The sequence below is a fragment of the Camellia sinensis genome, chromosome 5 (genome assembly GCF_055761805.1).
Source record: "Camellia sinensis isolate YWXY chromosome 5, ASM5576180v1, whole genome shotgun sequence".
Lineage (NCBI taxonomy): Eukaryota > Viridiplantae > Streptophyta > Magnoliopsida > Ericales > Theaceae > Camellia > Camellia sinensis.
The window spans coordinates 40,435,250-40,454,236 of record NC_138965.1 but is presented as its reverse complement, the minus strand read 5'-3'; the positions used below and the strand labels follow the sequence as shown (position 1 = coordinate 40,454,236).

Sequence of the window (18,987 nt, the reverse complement as noted above, 5' to 3'; positions counted from 1 at the left end):
GAAGAACTTATGGCAGAACTCTAATGGATCTTGAGAAATCAAGGTTTGGATCCAATTTAGCGTAGGGAAATGTAGAGAGAAGGGAGAGGAAAGGGTTTTTAGAGAGAGAATACAAAAGTGATCTGAAATATCAGATTCACGAACTGATATAACATGGTCCATTCAAGCGTGGAAAGCTCCGCTCGAGCGTTAAATACACTTTCCCAGTACTTTTACAGACAGGTCAAACTTCTAAAACCAAACATTCTCCGCTCGAGCGCATAAACGACCGCTCGAGCGGACAAGCAACTTCCAATGCATTTTGCATTTTTGCTTCGGGGGCACTGCCCCTCAACCTCGCCAGGGCGCTGCCCTAGGACCCGCCAAGAGGTATTGCCCCCTGGACCCCCACGAGCTGACTAGGCAGCTCGATCCCCGCCATAGCACTACCCTTGGATCCGCCAAGGGACACTGCCCCCTAGACCCCCGCGAGCTGACCAGACAGCTAGATCCCTGACATACTCAATGAAGTGGCAAAACTGGGATCGTTACAACCATCCACATCTATGAAATCTGTGTCTTGATTGCCCATTTATTCACTTCCAACACCACCCTCTCACTCTAACTTCAACCCGAAAGAGGGAGAGATCTAAAGTTATATGTAATGAGAGAGAGAGAGAGAGAGAGAGAGAGAGAGAGAGAGAGAGAGAGAAAGAGCAAAAATCCAAAGCTCTTAAAACCCTAAGTTTGTTGAGATTGACGAAGAATGAGAATAGAGATAAACACAAGAAACAATAATATAAAGAAAGAAAGAATAAGAGAGAGTGAAAGATTTGAACATATAGTAGATTTGTGGAGAGAGTTGGATTTTGAATAGATAAAAAAGCATTTTAGCAGATAGGACCTCTCTCTATATATACATATATATGGATGCCGTGCCTTTTTCAAGTCTAAGGCCCGTTCCCACACAAGTGTTGTGCAAACTTGTTTTAATAAACAAGGAGTCGCCACTTAATTTTTAAAGGGGAATTAAGAAACATTTAACAATGAAAACTAAGTTAAGGACCAATCAATCATAATTAGAAAATTCTAGGTTTGGAAGCTTAGGTACAAAAGGAAATTGTCATTAAATGAAAGCACCATCTTTTTGCCCAATCTGAAGATTGGCCTCTACTAACTTTCTATGTTATGATTTTAGTGGTTAATTATTCATATAAATTCATTTTCAGTCTAAAAACCCTTAACTAATCCTTAAATTACGTGATTTGAAAAATGAACATCATCTAACTTAGATTCTATGAATAAAATCATATCCATTTCAAAATTATATATTTTACTTCCAAAAATATATTTTTCAAGGATATGATCATACTCATGAACTAAGTCAAGCAATAATCATAAAAACACACAAAACACACAATTCTGCACAGAAAATAATAGAAACACACATTATTTAAAAGACAATGCAAATAGCGAGCACATGTTATGGAGGGATAGAAGGCTTACCCAGAAGCCCACTTTCAGCGTCTCACATGCATTCATAGATAAACATGAATCCTAACATGCTTCTAACCATACAAAACATGAACCTATGCTCGATTTGAGGCTACTAGAATGATGCTTATTCACAAAAATAACAAACAAGTAAAAAGAAAGAAGAACAACGTAACGCCGTAAAATAATAACAACTCACTTCATGATATTCAATAGACAAGCAGAAATTTACATAATATTAATTTTTCATTGATTCTCTCTTGCCGTACAAAAGATGATATATGTATGTATACATTCATAAATCCTAAATTCTGAATATATAGCATATGACATGTATGAATGAACTGAAACAAAAGAAAATACAAATAAGTTAATGCCTTACTGGCTACATCTTTCCAAGTCTATGCTTGTGAACAACAAAATGAGTTAAACTCCATACATATAAAGTCCTAGGCATGTACAACAAGTATTTACATAAATGAACAAAAAGAAGCTTTTGGCTCCAAAGTCCTCCTATGCTACGTCCTTGGTGGAGGCATATCATCAACACCTAAAACTTGGTTTCCACATAGGGTGAACTAAAACCGAATAGAGATAATTGAACACAATGTATGAAGCTTAACAAAGCCATATAGTGAATGCATATACATGCCATTTACCAAAGCATTATACTTTTTCTTTCAAAACAATGCAATGTCATAGTTATATATATATATATATATATCAATTCATAAAACAATACTTTTTAAACCCAGAAAATAGGGTAGTGGATGCAAGCATTGGGAATCTCTAGATACGTGTCTGTTAGTAGGCTATACAAGCACTACCCAAGCCATTTTACCGGTACTAACCGGAAGGATCAACACCAAACCGTGCGGGTTTCTGAACTTTTACCAAGGACACACATGACAACATAATAAACCACAATCACACCCCTTAACCAGATTCACCAAGGAATACACTCATTTTTCTCAAAATGATACATTTTCAATGTTTAAGTATGAAACGACTCAATGCAAGATGTATAAGTAGTTGGTTTCAATTAACCTAATTCTCATGTAATTTGTACAACAATCAAAGTTATCCCTCCACCGATAGCCCAAAACAGATATTTTTATACAACAAATAAATTTTCAACAACAATTATAATTTCATAATCTCAAAATGGAAGTGATAATACATATCATACTCCACTCTCATCATCAACAGATACATTCATTTTATCTTTTCAAAACTCAACATCTCTCCTTTTAATTCATAGGTCAAACACCAATGATTTCCAATAAAACATCATTTTCTTTCAAAAACACATTCAAAGCAAAAATTTCTAATATTTCAACACAACTCAACAATATACTCATATCCATAACCTTTCTCAAGAACTCATTTCAAAAACTCATTTTTTATATTTTAAAGCCAAGCCCTAAATCAACCCCCAAATCCCAAAATCACAATATTTTACAAGGAGCACATAACGAAGCTAATAGTCATTCAAGAAAGTTGAAGAAGTCCTTACCTCAAGAGTATAATAAGAAGAAAGCAAGACCCAACTATTGACAAAGTCAAAAATAGAAGTTTCACCGATTAAAATGTTCTCCTTTACGAGCTCTACACTTTACTCCAAGGCACTAAGGTGATGAGATTAACAGATTTAGGTATATTTGAGGTGTTTAGACAAGAACTAGAGAGAGAGAGAGAGAGAGAGAGAGAGAGAGAGAGAGTGAGTAGAAAGTGACAAAAAATGACCCTTCCCCGATCTGATATACTTATAGATCGCTTGAGCTACTAAACCATCGCTCGAACATCAGGGACAAATAAGTGACATCGGTCAAGTGACCAAAACACGGCTTTAGTGCACAATGATACCTTCCCAGAAGTTTTGCAGACTGTAGAAGACCGCTCGAGCGAAGATCACCTTACTCCCAGAAGTTTTGTAGACCTGCAAAAGTACTAAGAGAACCCAAAGACCACTTGCGTGACCAAACCATCGCTCGAGTGAACAAGAAAGAAATAGACAACAATCTCATTGAAAAACTAACTCCCAACCTATTCAAGATATAATCAATAACTTCAAAACAACCAAATCCGAATAACAACAAGGTAAGAAAGAGTATAGACAACAATAAGAGTATTGGATCCCAAATTCAAGAACTTGAAAGGGTTAGGTCTAACCCAAGCCATTATAAACAATGATGTAAGTATCTATATGATGATTCAAACCGGGCCTAACACACGATTTCTACTAGATAAATGATCTTAAACATCTAATTTTATTGAAAATAAAGGAATCATGGTGAAAAAGGCCAAAAAGATGAATAAATATGCAAACTATATGATGCATGGATAAACTAAAGTCCTAAGAATGATTTGCTAACGAAAATAAGCAAAGAAAAAGGATTGAAATGGTCAAAAGAGAGAGTTTTCCTTGCTAGTTTTCAAGAACCGAAGAGCATGCGAAGAAAAATGAAGACAACAAGGATTTCCTTGCTTGTAGGCCTCCATCAAGCTTAGGTTTTGAGTTTTGTTCAAGTCTCCAAGTCCTCAGAAGGTTTTAGTTGCTATTTAGGTGGTAATTTTTAAAAATGGAAAGGAGGGGGAGGGCGTCTTTCTCTCAAGCTCTCTAATGCTCTCAAAAAGTTCACAATTTAGTAACACTTAGAAGGGAGATGAGGGGAAAGGTGCTTTTATAAGCATTCCTAACTTGGAGAGGAATCCAAGGGAGGTTGCTAGGGTTAGCTAGTGCTTTCTTCCTAGCATCTCTCTCTAATGCTGTATTATCATTTTTGCAAGGTTTTCATTTTTGTCTGTCAGGGGGAAGTGCAGCCACTCATGAGAGCTCCAGTCACAGAAAAGATGTGCGGCCACACAATGCACGTGCAGGCGCACTTGTGGCCAAGAGTCTAGGTGTCAACTTTGTAGGTCAGGTGTGGGTTTGCATGGATTTTGCCTACTTATGTCCCAGGCAAGCTCAAATTGTCTATAGATCAATGTTTTTGATAAAAACCAGTTACTCCCTCCGTCCCAAAATAATGGTCCATTTTGGGGAATCCAACTTTTTTTGATAGTACAATTATTGCATTTGAAAAAAGTTAATTTTCCAAAATTATCCTTTTGATAGTACATTTTTTGGGAATATCAATGTCATAATTGTACTTTTTATATTGTTTATTAATTTAAAAGAAGGGCAAAATAGGAAATTTATATTATCTTTGTACTTGATTTTTGAAGAGGGACTAATATTTTGGGACAATGAAAAATGGAATAAGGGACTAATATTTTGGGACGGAGGGAGTAGTAATTTTAGAAAATATCATAATCTAAGTGTAATTGGGCTTTCCTAAGCTCTTAGGGTTGGAAATTTGGTTTTGGCTGGGAAATAAGTTCAAGGGTATTTTGGTCAGTTATGCAAAAAGTCAGTTTTTTAGGCTGAAGTAGGGTATAACAGCAACTTTCAATATTCCAAGGGTAAAGATATTTCTATTTCATCATCGGGAGACCTACAAACGCTCAAAGTCTTAGGGTCAGTCAAAATGGAGTGTCTATAATATATGTGTGTGTATATATATATTAGATTTTAAACAGATGAAATAAAAAATTAAACAGATAGTAAAAACAAAGTTTGGTGAATTCCAACAGATAGGAAAAAATATAGTTGGAGAATTTCAACAGATAGATACAAATTTGAGTAGATAGGTTTAAAAAATTGAACAGATAGAAAAAAAAATTAAACAAATAGGTTAAAATAAAATTTTCAACGGATAGGTGGTAATGTATTTTTGACCAACAAATGTTCTTATCACCAAAAAAGGTTTTCTCTTGGATCTAATACCTTACACCCTCTTTAAATTGAATTTTTCGCCAATCAACCCATAAAAAAATTAGGTCAAGTCAAGTAACTATTTTTTACTATTATTTCTTTAGGATAAATTATATTGTACCTCCTCCGATAAATGAGATAAATGCAATTGGTTCTATTGAATGTAAAAAAAAGAAAATTATTTAAGACTCATGAAAAAACTTGCACAATTTGACCTATAATCATGTAGCATGTGACCAAACTTAATGCATATGATATGAAAACATAGGACAAAATATGTATTTCAATATAAAAGAGATGACAATATAATTTTTTCATTCATATAACTAACGAATTTTTGATAAAAAGAGAACTAAGTGTTGTATGAATTAAAATCATATAAAAGTCTATTATAATTATAGTAAACTTATAGAACTTATTATACATATATATTTTAAATCTCAAGAGGTAAGTGTATTTTACTATTCTTTTAAAGATGATGGGCATTTACGTATGAGAAATTATTTAATATTTCTGAAACAATACTCTATTCTATTTACAGGTTAACACTTAACACTTTGTCTCTTAAAACTCTAATACAAAAGTAGTGGATCACATGATTTAGATCAATAACTCATCATTTAGAGCATCATCAAAACTTACTCCAAGAGTATTGAATAATTTCTTTATACATACCCATTGAGAATTCTTTCAATGTAGAGACAACGAATCCAAACTTTCCAAGCAAACTCACAGGAGCAGTACAAGAACTGCAGATTCCTTATAGAGTAATACAAAATGAAAATGGAACATCACTTTGGCTGATGTAAACACCCCATTTTTGACCGTCCTCTAGACTTGGTTGTGCTTGCAGGTACACCCAACAACTAGTTTGATTGCTCACTGAGTACTTGACTGTCGCGGCGGAACGTCACCGGTTCGAGCTTCCCGGACCCTGTATCCTTTCTGCTCTTTTTTTTTGGGACCTTGACTAGGTCCTTTCAAAATGACCTTCTTGGTGCACTGCCGGCCATGGCATGGCACTACCGGCCATTTACTTGTGCCTGCCGGCCACTGATGAAGCCCTGCCAGCCATCAGTGAGCCACTGCTGGCCATTACTGATGGCCGGCACCCCCCTGTCTCAGCTGGTTTTCCTCCAGATCTTTTGAGCCAGTTGGTTTTTTGTTTTCTGCCCTCCATACACGTGCATGGAGGGATGGAGCTCTTAAAAAGCTTCTTGAAGAAGCTTCTTCTTGCTCTCTTCTATATAAGCAAGAGGGCTCCCTCTATATCAGAGGTTCAACACTTTGACAAGAGAGATAGCTCTCTCTCTCTCTCTCTCTCTCTCTGTATATATATTTCTTGCTCTCTCTCTATATTATTGTTGTTTTAGTCCCCTTTCCTTGCACTTTTACATTACACCTCCTAGCACAACACCTCCACCACCCATTCTATCACCTTGGAACTGATTTGCATAGGTTGAAGACTCACTTCCTTGGTCCAGAAGTTGCTGCATTGCTGTGCTACAAGGGTAAATCCTCATTTTCCCATTTTTTTGCATTATTTTTCTCTATACTTTAGCTCCATTTGTAAGCATTTTCGAGTTTTGGCATGAACTGAAAAGTGTCTTATTTTGAGCCCCTCTTCAAGTTTGATTAAGGATACTTTTCTGTTTGAGGTCATCTATCTCCTTGTATGCTCCATCTCTCTTTTAAGGCTTATTTTGCATCATATCTTAGCCTTACTTGCAAGCATTTTTGAGCTTTATCATAAACTGAGAAAAGCCTTATTTTGAACTCCTCTTGAAGTTTGTTTAAGGTCTCTTTTCTGTTGGGGGTCATCTCCCCCCTTGTGTGCTTGTTTGCATCTTGTTTTGAGCCTTGCTCCTAGGCCTTTGTTTCATGCTTTGTTTGGCCTTCTAGCCACTGAAATCCAGTGGATTTTCAAAATTAGAGGGGGGTGACCCCCTCTCTCATTGTCTTGTTTGTTGGCCTTTTTGGCCTTCCAAAGGGGCTCTATTTTGCATGTATTGGATTCATGTTTCAGGCCTTATTTTGTGAGTTTTAAGGTCTGCTTAAGCTCTGTCAAGAGCCCATTTTACCATATTTTGTGTCCCCCATGCTTGTTTAGAGCAACCCTTTTCAAGGCCTTTCAAAGGGACCTTTCATTGCATGCTTCATTGACTCCTTTCAGGCTCTTTTTTGGTGGGTTTTAGGACCCTCATAAGTCATTTCTAGAGTTGGTTTTGCCATGTTAAGTGTCCTTGTTGCATGTGTAGAGTAACCTCTCTTGTAGCCTTTCAAAGGAACTCATCATTCTTGCATGTGAGGACTTCATTTCAGTGGGTTTTTGGGGTTTATTTGACATGCCATGTTTCTGTTTTGGGCTGATTTGGTGACCTCCCTTGTGCTTCATATACATGTAGTGAAATCCATGCTTACTAGCCTGTGTTGCATGCTGTTTTAGCTCTTCATGTTAGCACTTTTTAGCCATGCTTGGAATTGATTTGGTGCATGTTTAGGACTGCCTTGGCTTTGTTTTCATGCTTCATGTCCAAATAATGCTTGCTTTGTATGGTTATAGTTCAATGCATTTGCCTAGTTTCGAGTTTTGGGGGCCTATTTCATGCATTGGGTGACATATTTTCATGATTTGGGACCATTGAGCATCATATCTCAGAGCTGGAAATTGCATGTTTGTATGCCATCTTTTATCCCTTGCCATGGTTTGGTAGAGTGGCATTTGATGCCTTAGGATCGGTCCCTTGCATCGTGCATGTTTGCATATGTCTCGGCTGTCTCATTTCCATCATATGGCCACTGATTTGAGTGTGGCTGAGGTCCGCTCATATTGGTGTAAGCCCATCGTGCATTGTGTATGCCATTTTAGTCCATTGCATTGCGTATGCTAGGTTGTTAGTCTCATTGTGTATGCCATATAGTTTATAGCATTGTGTATGCTAGTAGCACGTTGCGTCTCATCCTTGCATGTTTGCATGGTTAGGTTGCATTGCATTAGGATTGCATGCTAGTTGCATTTGTGCATGTCATGCATATTGCATTGTGTTTGGATTTAGGGTTAGTCCAAACACAGGAAACGAGAGACGTTTCGTACTCCGAGTGATGGAACGTGTCTCAATTCTCGGTCGCCAAAGCTCTTGATGATTCATGATAGAGTCCTAGGCTTTACTTGTTATATTTGTGCATTCATTTTCATATTGATTTGCATAAGTCGGATCTTTGGCCATCATGCATCGGGATGCGTGATTGATGGTCGTGGATCCGACTATACCTCTCCCTTGATGTTTTGAGGTGATTTGGGGTGGCATAGTGCATATACACCCTTGGGAGACCCTCCCATTTCTCTATTTTGTGCTTTGTTGCAGCTTGGTGTCACAGCACACCAGTGGCCGGCAGTGCACCACTGATGGCCGGCAGGCTCTCATCCTTGGCCGGCAGTGCCCTATTGTTGGCCGGCAGTGCCTCTTTCATGGCCGGCAGGCCACTGGTGAACCCTCCAGCAGTGTTTTGGTAAGTTTCAGCAACAAACACTGGAAGACACCCTACAAACAGAGCCTCTAAAGAGCAACCAGAAGGCGTTCCGAGGCGAGGAACCAAAGCAAGCATGCATACCTTCCTTCTTCGAACAAAGCTGGAGCATCTTCATTTGTTGCTCTTCATTTGTTGTTTATTAGTTAATTTGTTAATTAATTAGAGTTGTGTAAATAATTAGTTGTAGCTAGTTATTCATTTGGTTTTGTAATTAATTAGCTTGTTAGTCAGTTAATTAGGCGGCCTGTATTACTTATTCGGACCCTCCGAGAGAGGGCCAATTGTAATAAGTGTGCGTGTGTGTGATATATGTCTTCCAACCCCACGTCTTTCTCCCTTTTATTTACCAGCTTACGATAGTTAGATTAGGGCATGTTTCAATTAGCATCCTTATGCTATGCATGTTTGCATCATTCATATGTCTTGCATGCACCAGGCTCGGCGCATCATACTAACTGCATTGTATTTCAATTTCAAGTTGAATACGTGTTAGTTGTAGTATCTCATATGCCATCTTAGAACAGCCGAGCCTATTGTAGTTGCATTACTGCATGTGTTGCATTAGCCATCTTAACATGAACTAGGATCATGCATGTGATTACTAACTAGTTTCTGTTTTGGCTCGGAGTACTCGGTAAGTGTTTATGCTTTAGCATCCTTGCATTTGTGTGAGTGACTACCATGATAGCATGCTTACCATGAGGCTAACTGCTTATGTGATATACCTACCTGAATGCCTGTGGGTGAAGGTTGGATTATCTGAGTTGGAATAATGCATTGACTGTGAGTTTTAAGCCCACTTGAGAGTGGCAAATCATCTTGTTTTCTAAGCCCACCCAAGGGTGGCAAATCCACGTCTTAGCCTACTTACGAGTAGCACCATTAAACCATTTTCAAATAAACAAACATGAGATGTTTTGTTCCAATTTAGGCGATCCAGTCTATACTTGTATGCTGTGCACATCACATAGTAAATCTAGGCTAATAACCGGAATAAGAACGCATAATGTTTTCAAAACTCGATATCATGGTTAGTACAGACCGATCTTTGATCGGGCGAGCGGGGGTGCTCATGAAGTGACCTTCCCCAATCGTACCCAAGTTCCCGAGCCGAGGCAACTTTGGTGATAACGGACACGTGGCCTTAGGCACCAGTCAGGGTTTCCTAAATTTCCCCAAAAATAAAATATTTAGGTGGCTACTCTATATCTGGCAAAGCAATCCATGTTTGGCACTTCTTTAAAAAAAATCTGTTTTCAAAAACGATTTGTCGAATTTGGACTCTTTGACGATTCATTGGTCTTACATTGTACTCTGCGAGATTAGATACAAGACCGTGACTTTGAGTCCTGAACTGTAGTGAGCCTCAAACGAACAAAACGGGATTTCCCTCTCGGGACGTTCAGGGACGTCTACAGCTGACCATACCCATTGAAAATAGAACATCAAAATGAGATGGTCTTCTTTATTCCCATTTTCCCTTAATTAGTAACATCACTTTGGCTGACCATCCCACCAGCCTCTCTCGCTCTTGATTAGCAGCACCGTTATTGTTATCTACTAGAATTTGGTGTGTCATCAATGAGAGTTGAAGAATATTGAGATAAGGATTTGGTGGTAGATGGCAATGAAGGTAGTATCATAATTTCATTTTGGTATTAGAATTTATTTATTTTTTAGTTAGATATATTGGTTGTGGAATTTTTTTTAATAAGGGGTATTTATAATTTCTAGAATATAATAGAGAAATCTATATTTTTGATAAACTTTATGAAGTATAATTTACCTTAAATTCAAACTTCCAAAATACAATTCCATCCAATATAGAAAACATCTCCTTAATAATATGGTGGTGGGTAGATAACACATAAGTTTGTGGGAAGAATATACAAAGTTCCGGAGTACCATGTGATCATACTCACTCACTAATCACCATTAATTCATTATGCCCCTCATGTTCCTCAATCACCCAACATAAATAATCAATACTCTACCTTCTCTACCAATCATACTACCATAGAACACCACGTGGCCGTACTCCCGGACAACCTAATAATCCCCCCAAACTATGTGACCCTATCCAAATATTATGCCAAAAAAACAAAATTGTATGAACTAGAAGACATCTCCTTAGCCCATCTTCAATCATTCATCAAATGTTTCATCAAATTTAAATTTGATGAAAAATTAGTTAAAACGCTACTCCAACCATTTCATCAAATCAATATCAAAGGAAAGGAGAGTTAAGTTTTTCATCAAATCAAAGGAACTTTATCCATTCATCAAATTTTGTAGGTGGTTGTTGGACAGGATGTCTTCCCGGACATCTCGTGTTCCTAAATCTCAAGAAGTGTATTTGTAATTTGGAAAACAAGAGACTCTGTTAATCAGATTTTTTATAAAATAAAAATAAAGAACAAAGACCAAGTAATCAAATCTATGGGGAGAAAAAATCAAGAATTGTTGAGCATGTACATAGTTTATGGACGAGAACAAATTGGACAATTATAAAAATGAATGCTGAGACAATAGACTTTTGTGCTCGTTGGATGCGCAGATACATATCCAGGAACAACATTCCATAGAGAGATTTGTTGGGATGCTTCTTCATTGGTTGATTGTCTACTTTTCTCTTCTTTCTTCTTGTACACAAGTCGGACTCCAACCTGCTTTATTTGAAATTTTTCATCATCTCTAACCATCGAAATAGTCAGTTCATTGCCACATTCCAATTGATTGTAGAACTTCCAGTAACTTAGCATTATCATATCCTCATTAGTTTTTGGCTTGCCAAAGACTCGTGTGCGATGGCTCCAAATCAGACTCTTGGTTTTATTACTGATAATAGTATGGGCACAACCATAAACTTTTCGGTTACTTGAAAGTGCACAAATATAACACAAGCTCACACCTTTGATTTTGAAATTAACATACGATGGCACAGTAAAAGATATTAAAGATCCCATATTTTCAAGTTGAACCAGTCTGGAACATTGCTTCCTGGAAGATACGCGTAGAATATATGTTTATCATGACATCCCTATGCCACAAAAAAAATAATTTAACCATTACATATTGACTATTGAGAGAGAGAGAGAGAGAGAGAGAAATGACCTACATGGAAAGCTTCCTTGCTTTCTCCTAGTCACAGCTTGAAAGCATAACCGTTGGGACTTCAATGGATCCCAAGGTGGAAAAGCCCAAATTGATAATTGTCTCCATGTCAACATTTCTATGGGTTCTAACTTCAAGTCACCCAGAATCTCAACTACACATATAACAGTATAGATCTGGTCTGAACATGTTCCAGGCAAATTGATTGTGATGAAAGATTTTATATTCTATGGTTAATGGACGTGATTCAAAAGTTATTTTCTCCAACAATGTACATGTTGTGCACCACAATTCTTTTAAATTTTGTTGCACTACAAGTGACTAGAGCCTTGTGTAGTCACTTAAATCAAGAATCTCAAGTCTAGTAAGAGCTCTAATGCAATCTGGGAGGTTACAAATTGGATAACAACTCAAATTCAATATCTGCAATGATGATAGGTTGCTAAGATCCCTAGGGAAATCGTCATCTGATAGATTGCACCGCTCAAGACTCAAATGTACCAAGGACTAAGGTAGAAGAGCCCATGAAATGTTTAAACTTCTTATCGGCTTTAATAGAGAAGGCCACATGAATGAATGCCATGGTTTGACCACCCTAGTGGTAGAGACTAATCTACTTATAGGAATTTCATTTGCACAGAATGTTGTTAGAGACTCCATAGTCCCCATCTCTACAGGTAATTCCTCAAGATTTGAACAACCCCGAGATGTCAAGTGTTTCCAAAAATTTTAGCATCCCAATGCTTCTAGGAAGCTTCCTCTAATTTTTACAATCTCTTAAATTTAACAAAACAAGTCTGTGAAGATGTCCAACGGATTCATGAACCGCAAACAATCTTGCACAATTCTTAAATATTACTCTCTCAAGATTGGGGACATTTGAGAAGTTGGGAGTTTCAGTGAGGTTATAGGAATGATTAAGATCAAGGATTTTTAACGAGTTGAGAAACTGTAAAAGAAGAAAAAGGTTGGTTATTAATGATAGTTTTAGTTTCCTACAAACTTTAAAAACTAGAAGGGAAAAAAAAAAGAAAAGAAAAGAAAAGAATGTACATATCTTGGTTGCTTCCCAAACTTTTTGCAACCTGCTACAATGCATGTCAAGAACAACCATGCTTTCCAAAGAGAAATCTTTGTGCATAGATTTGAAAGGGAATCCATGCTAAGACGACCATCATAATTCTTTAGGAAAATTTACAAAGCTACCATTGACTCATACAAAATTGAGTTGCAGAAGTTTTAGCTTTTGCATTTGTGAAAAAGCATCAACTTCCAAAGCTATCTGATTTGAAATGCTTGGACTAGGTCCTATCGTCTTCCAGGAGAAGATGCTAACACAATGTCTTTTAAATGAATTGCCTCCATTTGACAACAATGATGTGTTGTGGAATTCTTCAAAACGACGTTTTCCATTGACACCATAGGCTGGTTTGGAATATTTTTCTTCATTCAGCAAATTCATATCAAGTATGAGGCCTTCAATTATTCTTGTCCCCTAAGAAAGATAGAGAGAACGACATTGATCAGTAAGAGTAATATTATACAAACAGATTTTTTGTACAAAATTTTCATACAGAATGATGTAGTTTTCATTTCAAATCAAAAACAAAATTATTGAATACTTCCAGAGTATCACGTGTCCATTCTCTCTCATCAATCATCATTCATCATACCCGCTCATATTTCTCAACTATCCAACACAAAATCATAATATCCACATTTTCCATCAATCACAATAGCATAGAGCACCACGTGGCTGCACTCCCGGACTATCCAATAATCACCCTCAAATCAAAACACTCACCAATGTGGCTCATAATTTCATAAGTCCAATTATCACATTATTCTGGAAGATTTTTTGTATAAAAAATTTGTTTTTGTATCATTTTTGGATACATTACACCACTGATCTCTCGAGTTTGAGAGAATTTTCATTTTGGTCCTCATAATTTAAATTTCAACAATTTGATCATCACACTTTCAATTTTGTTTCAATATGATCCCTCCATCATGTGTTGTTTATATTTTAAACAAAAAAAATTGCATGCAAAACTAGAGGAACCAAAATTTGAACTCCACTTTGATCCCTTTAGCTTTACACGTATTTTTTGGTTTCAAATTCTAACAGTAAGTGACAAAGGGATCACATTGCAACAAAATTGAAAGTGTTAGAACCAAATTGTTTAAAATGAAATTAAAGGGACTAAAGCGACACTTTGCTTAACAACAAGGACTAACAATGTAATTTACCCATCATTTCTCAATAGTAAATAACATCCCTACACAAATACATACAAATAAACAAGAGTAGTAAAGTTAATTCTTACAGAATTTTCCCTTAAGACATGAAAGGAATCCTTATGATTCTAGAGTCTACTACGCTCTCCTGGTTCCTTAGGTGATTCTTCACAAACAATTTCTCTTCCTATTTCTTGAATCAATTGAGGCATCGTTAACTTTTTACGATAATCAATCGTTAACAAACATCTATTAATGAGACTTTGAAACACAACCGTTGTAACGCTCCCCACTACTTGCTAGCCCAAGTAACTTGTGGGTCGACTAACAATACCCAAAAGTTTAAGTCCAAGTTACTTAGTAACAAGGTAGTAATGATTTATATGTCCAAGATCACCCATGCAAACTTCTGATGTGAGACAGGGTATTACAAACTCTCCCATTTATAAATCCTCGCATCCTGGCGAGGGTTTATAATCAATCAGAATACCATGACAAGCTCGTGGCCAGCCCAGAATAAGTGGCTTACATGGTTGTGTGCATGGGTTGGCTCTGATGCCATTTGTAATGCTCCAACCCTTCACACGTCATCGATATTGTCCGCTTTGGGCCATACCCGCATGGATTTGTTCTTTTAGTGGGTTACCCATCTCAGAACTACTATAGCCTAAGCCCGCTTAACTGGGGAGTTCTACTAGGGATTTCACTACTCAGGAAAAGGCTTCGATGCTATATAAGGGTCCGGATTTTTACTTTTATAGCCTAGGAACTCCCTCTCCATTCCTGATGTGAGACATTGGGACCTTACAATCGTTGTGTAAAAATCACATCCATCTAGGATTTTGATTGCCCAATTTTCGTTTATCCCAACAAAGAAACAAGCAACATGAAGGAATAAATTTTTGTCATGATCATCTTGTAAAGAGTCAAAACTTATTTTGAGCTTTTCAAGGATTTCAGTATTAGGAATTTCTTTCAATTTCTCTAATTGACTTTTCCACACATTTAAGCTTTTCCCAGATAAAGAAGAACCTAAAATTTTTATAGCTAATGGAAGCCCTCCACAATGGTGAACCACCACTTTTGAGTACTCCATAAAACCATCAATGGAATGGCTTTGCCCAAAGGCATGCCAACTCAAGAGCTCCAATGATTCACAATAATTCAAATTTTCAACCTTGTGCACCTCACAAACTTCATGAGCCTTTAGCAATTGCAAACGCCTAGTAGTTATGATGACTTTACTACCTTGAAAAAGCCGATCTCGCATTCCATGTATTGCATCTAATTGGTCCATTGTATCGACATCATCAAGCACTACAAGAACTCTTTTGCAACATATCACATATTTAATCTTAATCCTTCATCAACACTATACAAATTTTCCTTTCTTCCTTTTAAAATATCTGGAAGAAGTTGTCTTTGTAAACGGAATAAGCCATCTTGCTGTTTAAAAATTTCTCCTATATTTGCAAGAGAGCTACTTCTTTCAAATCTTGAGAAGTTAGAATTATATAGAAATTTGGCTATGGTTGTCTTTCCTATTCCACTAAGAATCACTAATCCCACAAATTGCGACTATACCAATATTGTTGAACTTATCTTCTAACCAATGCTCAATGTTTTTTGCTCGAGAATGTATTCCAATCAAAGTAGGGGGAAATGCCCAAGATTGTGCGACTTAGTTTGCCTCCAACCACTTTTACAATTTTATGGATAAACCTTGACTCGAGCCTAAAGATTGCAATCAAGATTGAAAAGAAAGCACAATAAGAATGCCATGACTTGAACTTAGTTACAAGTTCTCATGCAGTAATGAACAAAATGATTGTTACTATCTTTGTTTAGACAATTGGTGGCGTCTCAAATGTAAAGAAAAGAGTTTTCACAATCATGGTTTTGAAACAATACCCCTTTTTCTAATACAGATTGTTTTCCCCAATTTTTACATTTTTATATAGTATTAGTAAGCTATGTTGTTAAAACTTTTCAGAATGGGCTTAATTTCCAGAAGAAATGTCGTCATTGGAAATGAATAACTAGATGTGATATTTTCAAATAGCTTGAAAGGGAGGAGCATCTACAAAAACCATAGCTAATTATTTCAATTTTTATTTATATTTTTTGGTTTAGTTAAGATCTTTTTGTAAGGCTCAAACATGAGCCGAGTTCAAAGGAATCCAATTTATAGGATGGTAGGATTTCCCCTCAAGAAAAATTTAACTATTGTGTTTAAATCTCAAGAAACTCACAAAAAGAAATCATCCAAAAAATGAACCAAATAAAACTCAATCCAAAACGCCCTTGTGTAAAATACTGTTATTAACGAAATCCCAAAAAAAGGGTAATGCAAGTGATGCCTAACTAAAAAACAACTTGGTAGGAAATTACCCATTAGCTTGATTTTGTGTATTCATCCCTGCTAAATCTGCAGCTTCTCCAGTGCTGCCTTCCATTTTTCCATTTTGACCATCCATTCAACTCTTCTTTCACTCCTTTCTGTCTGGAATCTCTCCTCATAGCATGCGAATGCTTCTTTGAAACTTCCCATTTGCTTCCTCACATGGGATGGATCAATGTGATAGACGATAGGTAGAACTACATGTCCAGTGGTTTTCGTACGTTTGAGAATCATCACAAGCTCATCAAGACACCAACTTGAAGATGCATAGTCTTTCGAGAAGACAACTATTGAAATCCTCGACCCTTGAATTGCTTTCTGCAATTCAAACTTAATTTTTTCTCCTCTTTCAATGTCGTCATCATCTTTGAAAGTGCGAAATCCTGCATGCACCAAAGCTGTGCAGAGGTGATCAGTAAACGTCTAGCTAGTGTCTTCACCTCTGAAGCTCAAGAACACATGATAGCTACAACGAGAATTGGAAGAGGTGGCTTCTTGGGCTCCTACCATTGCCATTGTATTAAAGCTCAACAAAGACCAATGAAGGACAAAAAGGCTATGGGATGAATGCGATCTGTCAAGGTGCGCACAGTGGGTATTTAAGTAGTTATATCACACCTTGCTAATTCTTTTGCACCAAATGTGAATCTGACTTTCAGTAGAGACCTTTTGGAGGCATGGAGGACGCTGCCACGAAGGTAGGGTGGGTAGGTGGGGGGAAGCATATGGTAGTCAAAAAAATGGAAAGAATGCAAGTGGTTGTAAAGTGGGATGTAGCTGCTGAGAAAGTCAAAAACCATTTTTTTTTTTTTTTAAAAAAAGAAGCCAAATCGACATTATTTTAAAATTCATTTTTGAAATTTAAATTAATTTTAACTTATTTTTCAACTCATTTTATTTTGTGAATTTTTGTTTTAAAAATACCAACTTCAATTAAGTTATTAACTTTTTATTTTTATTTTTATTTTTTTAATTTGTGTCATGGAAAAGTTGTAAGTGATTTTTTTTTAAAAAAAAATAACTTCGTTTTGCAAAATAAATTCTAAATTACTTTGATTGTGCTTTAAAAACACAATTTTAAAGTTGAAGTGATTTTTTTATTTTTTACTTTTTAAAAAAACGAAGTGATTTTTTGAAATAAATATTTAATGATAAGTCTTACTTTCTATAGATAATATTATATCTATCGAATTTGGATTTGTTCTAATTATCTGAATTTGTGCATGTCGGTCATCCGGATGAATGCCGGTTGATGAGGATGACGTTGGTCATATGAATGGTCTTCCAACTTGCCTAATTCGGATAATTAGGCCGAGCTCAAATTCAATGGATAATCATTTTTCTTTATAGAGTTGTTTGAAGTTAGGTCTTGCTCTAGATATTTTATTTCAAGAGTAGTGCTACCCATATATTTATAGTTACAAATTCATCTACAATGATGTGGCATAGGAGTTGGGTCCAAAATCATTAAATGTGTAACAAATAAGAAGTTGACACATACTCTGTCACATCATTATGGGTAGAATTATGAGTACTTTTCAAGAGTCTCATACATTTTTTCCTATTTCAATAAGTCTTAGTTGAAAAGAAAATTATTAGATTCTCCGACTGCACCATGTGGTAATGTTATTCACCAATCACCAAAGACCTTGTCTCAATGTTTCAACACAAAATGGTGAGTCTCACCCCTTCCACTAATCACAACTTTCAGTGGCATCACCTGACCATGCACCAGGGTCATTAAACAATTTCTTTTAACTGAAGTGGGCACATTTCAAGATATTCATGTGACATTTACTTTAATTTTTATTATTTCAAAATTTTAAAACTTCATCACTTTTATTATATACATTAATTTTTAATCAAATTTATATATTTGGAATTTACACAACGAAATCTATCAAATAAGATTAACATTAAATATAAAATTTTGTTAAAATAAACTATTAATTTTTTTTCAATGTCAAAACTAGAATATTTTCTTAATTATGCACAACAATGTTTCAAGCAATTGTTTCAGCAAAAAAAATATTTTCTTCTTCTATACAAATTTATATTAAATATTAGTCATTGATAGATTTTGACGAATAAATTCTAAAAATATAAATTTGATAAAAATAAAAAAAACAAAAAAAAATGTGAAATATGAAAATTATGACATTTTAAAATTTTAAATTTAAAATGAAAAAAAAAAAAACAAAATGTTGCCACATCATCAAGTTTTTGAATCAACATATATCAGGCTCCTTCTCTTTTTAATTGATAGTTAGAGAAAGACAAAAAAAAAAAAAAAGAAGAAGAAGAAGTAGAAGAAGAAGAAGAAGATTTTTTTGGGATAAAAACTTTATATCGGACTTACCTTACACAATCTCACTAAATAGAACTCATTGGTAATTGTTCATTTTTAAAAATT

General features: G+C 35.9%; 1 long non-coding RNA gene across 1 annotated transcript; it reads right to left on the bottom strand.

The window, feature by feature from the left end:
* Nucleotides 1-12,882: 12,882 nt before the first annotated feature.
* LOC145790582 (uncharacterized) lies at nt 12,883-17,153 on the bottom strand. The gene is made up of 2 exons (XR_014329407.1): nt 16,565-17,153; nt 12,883-13,430 (listed from the first exon to the last, which is right to left on the bottom strand). It is a non-coding gene; the product is annotated as an uncharacterized LOC145790582 (long non-coding RNA).
* Between the last annotated feature and the right edge of the window lie 1,834 nt (nt 17,154-18,987).